The sequence below is a fragment of the Homalodisca vitripennis genome, chromosome X (genome assembly GCF_021130785.1).
Source record: "Homalodisca vitripennis isolate AUS2020 chromosome X, UT_GWSS_2.1, whole genome shotgun sequence".
In the NCBI taxonomy this organism is placed as follows: domain Eukaryota; kingdom Metazoa; phylum Arthropoda; class Insecta; order Hemiptera; family Cicadellidae; genus Homalodisca; species Homalodisca vitripennis.
The window spans coordinates 72,805,045-72,817,477 of record NC_060215.1 but is presented as its reverse complement, the minus strand read 5'-3'; the positions used below and the strand labels follow the sequence as shown (position 1 = coordinate 72,817,477).

The following is a 12,433-nucleotide window of genomic DNA, read 5'->3' as shown; positions in this document are numbered from 1 at the left end:
AGTATAAGGGCCAATGCCAGAAGATCCTGAGACCCTTTGTAATCTTTTATCTGATACGATGATTTTCCTGATTTATTTTTTCAAAAAGTGTCTTGTAAATGGTGGCATTAAAATAAGGTGATTCAATCAATTTTGGTTTGGATAATTACATAATATATGTATAAATACAAGCAATAACATAAACAAGTAAACATATATACAGGGTGATTCGGGTAGTGTTACTGGCACTTTATGAGCTTATTGCACTATAAAAATATAATGAAAAAAGTTCATATAAACATAGGTCGGGAAATTCTTTGTTACTAAGCAACGGCCAACAAAATATTTCACCTACAATTTAGTACCCGAGGTTAAATGATAATTTGCTGGGAGTTTGGGGAAGAGGGATTTAGAGACAAATGCAGTTTTTTGACATGATAAATTGAATAAAGCTTGTTCCATAACTGTATCTCTCTTATTGTTTAAGATGTACTATGGAAAACACAAAACACAAAAAAGTAACAAAGCATTTCTGGACCTATGTTTATATGAACTTTTTCATTATTCTTTATAGTACAATAAGCTCAGAAAGTGCCGGTAACACTACCCGAATCACCCTGTCTATGTATGTGTGTATATAAATATATATATATATATATATATATATATATATATATATATATATATATATAATATATATATATATATTATTATCAAGAAAATTATCTTTTAAATATACAATATATGTATTTGATATATAATTGTGTTCATTTAAAACCATTTAATTTTTGACTAAAATTAGTTTTATATCCTTCTGTCAATCAACCCAATGGTTATGTATGTATTCATAAGATGTCATGTTGACACTGACTCATCCACCCGGCATGCTGTGCCACAACCTCCTGCATTAGTATTGAGTATAATCGTGTTTTATGTTAGTTTATGCAAGTGAAATATTTATTTATTTGTGTGTAGTGTTATGGATTTTAATTTGATGAAGAATCCATTCACCACCCCACCTCCTAAAGTCCAACGATAAAGAAAAGCCTTTGAAACATGTTACGTAGTAATACATGTTTTTCAAAATTTAATTTATGTAAAAGAGAATATTAATGACTTCCTCTGTTTTAATGGTATCCATAGTTATCAAACAAGAAATGTAAAAAACTTAGTCCTGCCTATTCCTAGACTAGAAAAATATGCAAAGAGTCATAAATATTTACAAATAAAATTTTTTAACAAACTCCCTGAATCATGAAGATTATTAGATTTTAATCCATTTAAGAGGCAGGTTTCTAGTTGGCTGTCAAGTCGTGCATTTTACTCCGTAAGAGAATTTTTAGAATATAATATTAGTGACAGTTAAATGTGGGTATTTTAAAATTTTTATGTAATGTAGTATTGTATTATATTAGTATTGGTGTTTGTGTTATTTATTGTACATAATATGTTATTGTTATATAATATGTGAACTAACCAAAAAATTACTATATTATTATTAGTATTGTTATTTGTATGTATCTTTAAATTAGCAAGCCTATTGTAATTTTGTATTACTTAATGGTCAATAAAGATCTTGATTCTTGATACATGACCACTGGATTAATTGATGGTGCAATAAAAACCTAATATCAGTCATTGTAAACAATCCTGGGTTATCCACAATGAATTATAATTTTCTTAAGGAGAACTTAATATAAAATATGTAATTTATTCACATCATATTTGATAAACACACTGTAAAAAATTCATATCCATATCCTCGGCAGTTATACAATTTGTCCAAATTACTACTTTAAATGCCTACAACTCCTTGCAGAGTGATAAAAAATCATATATTTTTTCAGAAAAGTAATTTTAAAGGCTATTATTCTAAAATTGAATAACTCAACCAAAAATCAATTACACCACCTTAAATAAAGATGTGTAACTTAAGGTGAGAATGAAGTATATGTATTCCATCAGGCAGAAAAACGTCAGCCAGTCATATTACATTAGTTATTCAAACTAGTGATTGTGCGACATTGTGTCCTGCAATAAATTCAAAACAAATTATGGTGTTTCTACTGCCATATATTCAAGGAGCTCAGTATAAGAACTAATACAAAAAGTAGTTTTTATATGACCATATTTTAATATTGTCCACTGTAGATAGAGGTCAATATTAAGTTATAAATAGTTCTCTTATAAGCACACATACTCATGCATCAGTTAAATACCTCTCCTAAGAAGGCCACTAATACTATAATATGGTGTAAATGTAGGCAACTTCTTGGCACAGTTTTCAGTGAAAAGAATGAGAATAGAATAATCAATAACAGTTGCAATACATTATGAAACCCTAATTTGTTATATTAAAATTAAGTTTATATTCAATTCCAAATTTCTTTATTCACACATGTACAGGCTATAAGAACAGTGTCAATATAAATTTATATATTCTCATTACATTGAGCATATACAATTTTGTTTTAAATTTTAAAAAGAAAGGAAACAAATTGTGGCATTAACTGGGGGGCTGGCCCTGTGGGATTCTAAAGAGAAAGTTACATCAATTATACTTATATAATTAAATATATCTCGATTATATACACAAAAAAATCTAATAGTTATTCAACTTATTACTTGAGATTTGAACTTCACAGAAAAATTTTCAAAAGAATACAAGGATAAGTCTAATAAATATTGTTTAAGTAATTAAAAAAATAGTCATAAGTTTGATATATATATATATAGATATATATATAATGTTTATCCTAATTTCTTCTTTTGATGTTTTTTTAAGTAAACTTGATATATGATATCAAACTTTATACCTTGTTGTATAATATTAGACAAAATAATTATCTTTTTTATCGGCTAATTTATTAAGTATTTACGTTTTGTTTTTGTTTAAATACATTCTCAACAAATTGTACTCCAAGTAGTTTATTAAATAATGTGGAAATCATTGCCTCATGTAGCTTTAAATTGTGTGATCTGAAGAAACAAATACATTTTATTCCATATTAACGTTACAAAACCTACATCACTGTTTAAAAGTTTATGTTATATTAAAAATAGAAGATTGGCATATTCACAATTATTTTAATATGTTACAAATATCTAAATAATATGTATTGACATTAGAATAATTATTCTTTTAGAGTTTAGCTTCTATGAAATTTGATAGAAAAGCAGAGGATATTTATATTTAATCATCTCTAATGGCATATAAAGGTTTAGATCTTGGTCAATATAGTACATTTAATCACAGTGGATTGTTTAGGGATAAAGTACCCTTTTCCAAAGTGACCATACAATATCTGTTTTCTTTTCCTGTCAATAAGTTCAACAGCTAGATAGAAGAGGTGATTCCCTTTATTTCTACCCTAAATGTATGTCTTAAATTCAAAGTAAAAACAGAAAATTGTAAAATAAAAAGAAAAGTAATTCCACCTGTATGTGCTGTGTTAGTTGATCTATCAAGTAGTATTCTATCAACTTTTCATTTGCTTCTCTAAAGACATTTAAAAACACACTGAAATTGTTTTCTTATGTTTGTATGTATGATGTCCAGGATAATCATTCAAAAATGAACCGAGGTGACATACAAATGACAGGTAAAACTATTTCAGTTATCTTATTCAGATTGGTGATTTCATACATCCACCATGAAAATAAATAATTAAATTTGTAGAATAAGATGATAACTATTTTGAATAGAATAGTAGAAAATAATCTTTTTTTGTGTTGTTAGTATTAAATTATATGTAATTTAATACCACATATTGCTCAATGTAACAAAACATAAATATTAGCAAAACTATTTTATAAGTTCTAAATCATTAATAAATTATAGAAATGAGTAGAAGTTGCTGGATTAAGCTTCCTGAGATGATTGAAAAAATGGTTTCTAGCACATTCAGTATGAACACATAACCGTTTTCGCTCACAGTGTCACCATCATTATATACTATACAAAGTTATTCAGTCTTCATGACATTGTCAAAGGTGGTTAGAACACACACCGTTGTGTTGTCCCTATGTCTTCAAAACACTATTCTTATCATGGATAGTAAAAGTGTTGAAGAGTAGAAACTGTAATTCAGTTTCTCATTTAATATACATTCAATGCCAGTTTTTTAGAATTGAAAATACAGAATTTTTATAGATACTATAAAGATAGATAGTATAAAGGTACGTTTAGAGATAGATTCATGCAAGGTGACAGTCAACACAGGGGATGATTATAGGTTCTAGAATAATACTGAGATGAGCAAGACGAGAGCCTTACTAGGTAAAGAAGAATACTTGTAGGCAGTTGTTAACACTCAGAGCCTGGCTTTGCAACATGACTGGGCTGTGTTGGGAACAGCATGTATGAGTGTAAGGAAATGTGGGAGGCTTTTCGATATGAGTGGGCTCCTGAACGTTCAATGTGAATGCACTTCACTTCACATTACTCGACCCAAGTAATCTCATGAGATAGGGTCTGTCAGAGAAAGACAGTTGCCCTCTGTGTTCAAAAAGTCCTTCAACTGATCTACATATTCTGGCAGGTTGTACAGTGACATTGTGTGTTGGGCAGTACAATTGGTGACGTGAAAAAGTTCTGGGCATTGTTTGAGAAGCAGTCAGCCAAATTGATCTAAAGAGACTGATACTCAGATCCAGTGAATCAAGAGAGGGGAAAAGGTTAGAAATTTGAGTTGAAGATGTTGTCATCCTAGTCATGAAGAATAGTGACTGGAAGATTCTCATGGATTTTGGAAACCTTCACTACAAATTTCCATTTGAAGGGGTAGTTACATCTTTGTGCCTTGATTTGATAGCAGTAAGAAATTTATAAATGTTCTCTTGAAGCGTGTCTCTAAAACAGCATCTGAGAGCTTTTACAGACTATGGCTGAGTAGGTCACATGATGGGAGAGCCATGGTCGCAAGTCCTGGTTCACATGAAGTGATGAGATGATCCATAAAATTGTTTTAAAAACTAGTATGTGAGGAGTATTATTATAAAATGTATAAAATTTTATATTTTGACGAGTCTTGTGTTAATTTAGAATATTTATTATGATTACTTATGTGACGAATAAAATTCTGACTCTGTTTCCGAAACTTTGATTACATATGATAGTGATTTGAAGACAGGGCAACAATACAACAGAGGTCAAATTTCAGGTTTTAACAGCAGCAAGAGCTTGGACAGCCAGTATGTACTAGTTGCCACACACACAGAAACATGCTTGTAATCGAGTAAAGTAGGCCCACTTTTTGTTTTGTTTGTCTGTCTTCATTTTATGTTTTGTGTTTGTGTTTTTTATCACTTTTGATGATATAACAAAGACTGAATTACTTTGTACAGAATCTGATCATGGTTACACTGTGACTGAAATCAGTAATGCATTGACATTGAATGAGTTGGAAACAAATTGGTGAGTAAACAATTTTTTATTAAATAAACAAAATTACTTAAAAATGTATTCAAACTGTCAGTATATTAACAATTTATTATATCTTCTACATGAAGTAAATTACTTTTAAGATAGCCTCCATAACACTTCTAAGTTATATATTTTTTTAATAGTAATTTTACAAATAAGGAAATAGTTTTTGGAAACTCAAGAATTCTTGTTGTTGTTCTGAAGAAATAATAACGCTGTTGTAACTACATTTTTCTCTCAATAGTGCTGTTCTTTATTTCACTGTTCTCTGTATTACAAAATGTGATCTCTCTCTTTTAAATACTACCACCAATAACAGTATCTCACCAATAGAAGGCACAGTCTCACTTAGAAACTCAAGCAACAAAGGAGATGAGCATAGGTAAGAAGAAAACATCAGAATTAATATTTTGCTAGTCATGACTTTCTTATATACAATGTTTTCTTCTTTACATATTCTTATAATAAACTTGGATATGTTAAATAATTATGTTTCATAAGGGCATCACAATTTGTAATCTGACATTTAATATCTTTGGTTAAATTTTTATTTTACTTCACAGATAACTGGTACATTTCCAAGTCTACTTATATGCTTTCAGCTAATTTTTATAAATTTAAACTTGAAGCTCAAAGGACATTCGTAGGTTAATGAGACTTAGGTTTTGATGAATTAATATTTTGGTGGGATGAATTTCTGTGATGAATCTCCGGAAAGAACATAAAATGCAAGAATTTATTAAATTAGATATAACCTGGAGGATATTATTATTTTAATTTATTTTGAGAGAGTTAAATTCAAAGTCCTTAGGGAAAAGAATAAACTATGGGTCAGTATTATAAATGCTCAATATTATAGCCACTTTGAATATAAAAATAAGAAAGGTTTGAAAGCCCCATGTCAAAACTTGAGAATCCATGAATTTCCTTATAGTACATTAAATTTTTGTTGAAAGGGAAGAGTATTTTTCAAGATCAAAAACATTTCAAACCCTTCATTTTAAATATTTTTAGAACAGATTATTATAAAAGGAGAGTTACAGCACTACGAAAACGGTTTTGAGTTTGAGAATATAGAACATTTTATACATGCCATTACATCACTCTAATTTATTTTTCTTTGTTTTTGTCTCTGAGATTTGATTGATGATATATATTTTTAGAAGTTTTTCTTTTAATGGCTACAGTATATTTTAGTCAGTAATACTTTATTGCTTACCTTCCTGATTATAAAGTTGCATTTAAATACTTTTAGCTTTACCTCTTAATTGAATACTTGACAATGTACTGTCTTCTTTTTTATTATTTCCTACTGAAAACAACTACTGTTTTATTTTATAGTTTATTTGACTGACCATTGATAGCATAACCTAGTGAATAAACAACAAAGTATTGGTAAATCAGTTCATATAAGTTGGAAAAATACAGCATGAAATCTAAAACTCTCACAAACATTGGTCTTGAAATTAGAACACTTAAGGGACTCCATTCCCACTAAAATAAGAACCCATGATTACCACAACTATATTAAAATCTTAATGTAGTAGAAGCATTGAAAAATACAACTATACAATATCTAATAAAATGTAAATGCAATCTTTGTACAGTTAAATATAAATTTTAAAATGTAAACTTGGATAAAAGATACAAATATCAACTATACTTTGAATTTATATATTTAAATACAGTTTAGCTAGCTCAATTAAAATTTGACTAAGGAAAAAACATGCAGAAAATCTTCAACATGAATGGAATCGCACAAAAACACAATTCCCCTTTACATACCTTTATCTAAATGCAAAAATACAAAACATACTAAGGAGAAGTTGCAGTCTAGATTGTCTACTAGAAACTACTCCTAAAAGCTAAATTAATGAATGATATATGACATTGTAGTATATCAAAACAATATTAGATTCAGTCAAATCAAAACAAATGATGGTGTATTAGAGCATAATGAACAAAAGCTACAAATCCTGTCAAAATGGGTAGCAAAGGAACGCGTCATAAGCTCATACTCAATAATATTGAACGTAAAATGGCATTCACAATTTTGTAATTTTATGGTAGAACCTTAAAAGCAATTAATGATATGTTGATGTAATGTTAAAATAATTTGGAATAGTATTTATTTAAATGCAAAATATATTTAAAATATAAAAGAGAAGTAGCAATTTAGTTTATATATCAGAAACTAAACCTAAATGCTTAATAAGTAAAACATTGATACAAGTAATATTTACAGTGTCAAATCAATATCAGATTCAGTTAGATATAAAACCAGTTCTGAGTAAATAGCACAATAAACAAAGTTTTAATTCTTGATAAAATATACAAGATGTTTACAATCTCTTTAGAAATATTTTGAGAATTTGTTCTTCGTGTCAAGAAACAAAAATTAATTACAATCATGGGTCAGAAATGCCTAGTCTGTCTGTATACATGTGTCATTTTTAGTTTTATTTTTATTTAAAAAACCAATAAAGAGAAAAAATTCAAATTCGGTAAAATTATTTTTCTTGCAGTGTCAAATCATGAGAAAAATTAATACTACATTCTCATATCGCGTTTTAAGATGGCAGATGGTTTAAGTTTTTAAAGTTTAATACCATAAAATCTAATAAGATTATGAAATTTTTTAAAGAATAGTACAAGATAATAAATCTGATTACAATCATTTAGGTACATAAAACATAAAAATCGGTTTCTAAATAATGTACACATAAGCTTTTAATGTTGTAATACAAGATTAAGATGTGGTAAACAATAACAATTTTAGAGTGCCTTACAACAATTAAAAGCTTATATCTACACTAACTGTAGACAGCATTTATGTTTTAGATATTAAAACATTTCTAATTAGATATAACAACTTTAATTATTCATTAAACATTTTCATAATCTAGTTTTTATAGTATTAAGATTTAAAAACTTCAACTGTCTGTCATATTGAAGCGTGGTATGATAATATAATATTAATTTTTCTCTTGAATTGAGATTGCAAGAAAAATAGTAACTAAATTTGAGTTTTTGATCTTTATTGGTTTCTGAAACAAAAATAAAAACTAAAAAAAAACACACACATACATATATATAGACAGACAGTAAACTAAGCATTTCTGACCCATGTTTGTATTACAATTTTGTTTGACTGACACGAAGAACAAATTTCCAAAATATTTATGGAGACTTTGTAAACACCCTGTATAAAAAAGGAATGGATTAATAAGCTGTAAGATTTTACAGGCAAGTGTTAGGAATGAGTGGTGTACACTTCATGTTCATGACTGAATAACTTCTGACTTTTAATAGCCTTCAGAGTGACTTAAAACCCTGTTACTATGCCTTTAAAACATGTTTGATTTTCAATAGTATAAATATATGTTTCCATAATAGTGTTAAAGTATCCAGTAAAGTAATAGTCTTAAAAATAAAACGTTTTAGAGATTAAAATTTTAAACAACTAAATTTTATTAAACAATTTCAACACATACAGAATTTTCTGAAGTCCTGTAATCTTGACATACTTCTTTAGATACTAATTGAATTGAATACTATAGAATTGTTTCATAATACAAAGATATTTTCTTCCCAAATCATAAAGTAGTGTAGGAAAAACTTGTAACATATTTCAAAACACCTGCAGAAAAAATTGTGTAGCAAATCAGCAGATATCAGCTTTGAAAAATAAAATTAAGTATTCATAAAAAGTGTTTGTATAGAACAGAGTTGTCTGTGATGGAAAATTAACTGAAACTTATTTAAACATAGCTAACACCTAATTTTCCTGTTCACACCATCTTAAAATATTGCTCTCATAATTACATTCTTGAAATATTTCAGTCGGTTGACTGAAGACGGTTGTCCACAGTGAGGCCAAAATATTTCAAGAATATATTTGTGTACAAGCCTTCTGACGCGGTGTGAACTGGAAAAATTAGATGATAGTCATGACGCCAGCCATGTAAACCTAAGAACTAAGATTGTAAACTTGTTTCAAGAGTGTTACATAAATATACAGATTTTATGCACATACAAAGTCATAGTAGGTTTTTGAAAGAATAAGTTTAAACCTAAAACCTTGTTAACCGTATGTATATGTATACTGATGTTTGATCTACATTTTTTAATGTTAAAATAGTAAAACAAATTAATATCGGTTTATAAAAAACACAATCTTGAGAAAACATTTTGTCATGTTTTTTTTGTATTTTATCATGTAAATTTATCTTAGTATCAAAGGAAATTTAGTAAACACCAGAAATGAAAACTGATGGTACATACAATGCTCAAACTTTTTTTACATACAATGGTAGTATTTCAAATAGCATTTTTAATGACTTCAACTGATATGAATCCATGTTCTGATGTGTAAACAAAGATATGTTTTTGTTCATAGTTCCATTTTAACTACATAAAACTATGCAATTATAATTTTTCTTTCATGCCCAATTCATTTCATGCAAAATAGTACTATCTAATGTTATTTTTGGAAACAAGTGTTAATTCCTGAACAAATATTTGTCAATGAAGATTTCATCTGAAGATTAACTTTTTATATCAGGAAGTAAAGGCCTCCTTCACAAAATGTAAATTTGAACATAATAATAACTAAACAAAATTAGTTTTGCAATGACAAAATAATATTATTTGAGTTTCCACAGTGTAGCAGAATTCCTACTTTTACGATTAACATATGACATCCTAACAATTATTTTATACACCAATCAAGTGTTTAGAACCAAGAAGTATGAGTTTAAAATCAATCAAATGTTTAGAACCAAGATTTATGAGTTTAAATGCAATCAAGTGTTTAGAACCAAGATGTATGAGTTTAAATGAGCACAGAATATCATAGAAAGGGTCAGCTGAGTCAAATGAACTAGGCTACAGTGCAAATACCACAACAATGTGGTCATTTTTGACCTTGGCTCATCAAAATGTATGTGATTTGAATGCTGCCTTTAGCCAGAATATACTTCAGGAGTACTAACCATCACATAGGCATATCCAAGATTTTATTTTAGGAGAGCCCAATCCCACTATAACGTATTTCAAAGGGATAGGGATTAATTTGTTCGCTTCTGTGTAATTTTGTGTTTTAAAGTGAAAAGTGGACCAGAAGTTTGATAAATGGTTAAAATATTCTATCTTGTTTTATTTAGCATGTGTACCATAGCAGTAACCTAAATTAAAAATTATATATTTAGTTTAACTATTTATATTGAAAATTAAATAATTAGTGATATTCAGTGAAAAAACTCTATATCTTAAAAGTCTTATAAGAATGCCAAAACAGAGCCAAAATAAATAAACCAATTAGTAAATTTAATGGATTTATATATATTTAAGTTAACACTAATTTCATTTCTACAGATGTGTTGATATGCTAAAAAACATACTCTTATATAAGAAGGAGGGATCTGATTCAACAAAAAATTTGTAAAACGAAGTTACAAGCATCTTGACCTGAAGTGTGGGTGTGCCTGCCACTGAACTGACGGCATCGGACAAGCAGATGTATTTGTCCTTAGAGTTGGATGGAAGTACAAAATTCATAGTGCCTTTTTTAGTTTTGTGCTCTATTTTGTTTAGTTAAAAGAATAAATCAGTTTCGGCACCTCCACCCTGAATACGCTTTAGGCCCATTGCAGACCACACCAATTTGTCTTCTCATAACATTTTGTTACAAATGTCTGCAACTAATGAGGTCAGGTAGATTAAAGAACCGTTTCAATAGGATTCTGGATTTAGGCATATTTTCCCGTTTTTGGCCCTCTCTTCCTTGCCCTTGTCAGAAAAGCCTATGTAAATGGTTAACTTTGAAAACATGTATGTAACATTAGCCTAAATTTTTTATCAAATTTAAGTTAAATTCTGGAGTAATTTTATGGACACCCAGTAATTTTTTGTTTTGTATTCATAACATAATATATCAAAACAAAATAATCCTAATCCCATCCCATCAAATAAACAAGTGTTTGAGTACCTCGTCTATCCCTAACATGTGTATTAACTCTTGTGCTGCTTGGCAGTACACAGTGAGTGAGTCATGCTAAAGAGAGTCAGTCAGGATGATGTGTCTAATTTGGTGCATGCTACGTAAAGGGTTTATGTTTGAAAATAATAGAATCAATTATAAAATTACCCTTTTATGAGAAAAAAATATTTAGTGATCAGGTCTTACTAAACAGTTAAATAATATTTTATTATTTTAATAAGTTGTTTTAACTATTTTTGAAAATTATCTATAAATATTTCCCAATTAACAAACTTCTAAATAGTGATAACCAACACTTTAAAACAAACATTATTTTTATTCTGAGCATTAAAACAAAGTTTACAATAACTTCAACTATAAATCAACTATTAAATATGCATATTTTTTAGTTTACAACAAAATGGAAAGTATAACTTACAGATTTAAAATATTTCCCAAATTATTTTTAGACAATATATATATATATATATATATATATATATATATATATATATATATATATTTATTTATTTATTGTCTAAAAATATATGTATATGGTGATCACCATATTTTGACATTTGATAAATTTCTTATGCATTTGATTTCCATTTTGAAACTATACTATTTGTCATTTTGATCTCCAAAGTTTCATTGCAGTTCATTATTAAGGCAAATTATTGAATTAAGAGATAGTTTCAATGATAATTTTTAAGGATAAAAAACCCTAAGTTGATAAATGAAGAGCTTTTAATGCAGTGAGGGAAGAATAAATGGAATCTGTTGAGTTTGTATGGTCATACATAATACAGTTCTGTTCATAATTGTTCCACTTACAGCAATGCACTTTCTATGACATTCTGTGTTTGCTAAACTAGTTACGGTAATTATGTTTGAATTAAAATAATTAATTGGTTAAATAGTTTAAATGTTGATATTAACAACTCCAATACTCATTTTCTTAATTAATTAGATTAAATACCTTTATTATTAAGGAAACAAAACTTTACGTATTTTAGTAATCATTATGAATACCTTCATCGTTAAATGGT

General features: G+C 28.1%; 1 protein-coding gene across 14 annotated transcripts in view; it reads right to left on the bottom strand.

Annotated features, from left to right (window-relative positions):
• LOC124369196 (calcium-dependent secretion activator) overlaps positions 1 to 12,433 on the bottom strand; it is a 368,545-nt gene that overhangs the window by 82,256 nt on the left and 273,856 nt on the right. The window lies entirely within an intron of this gene.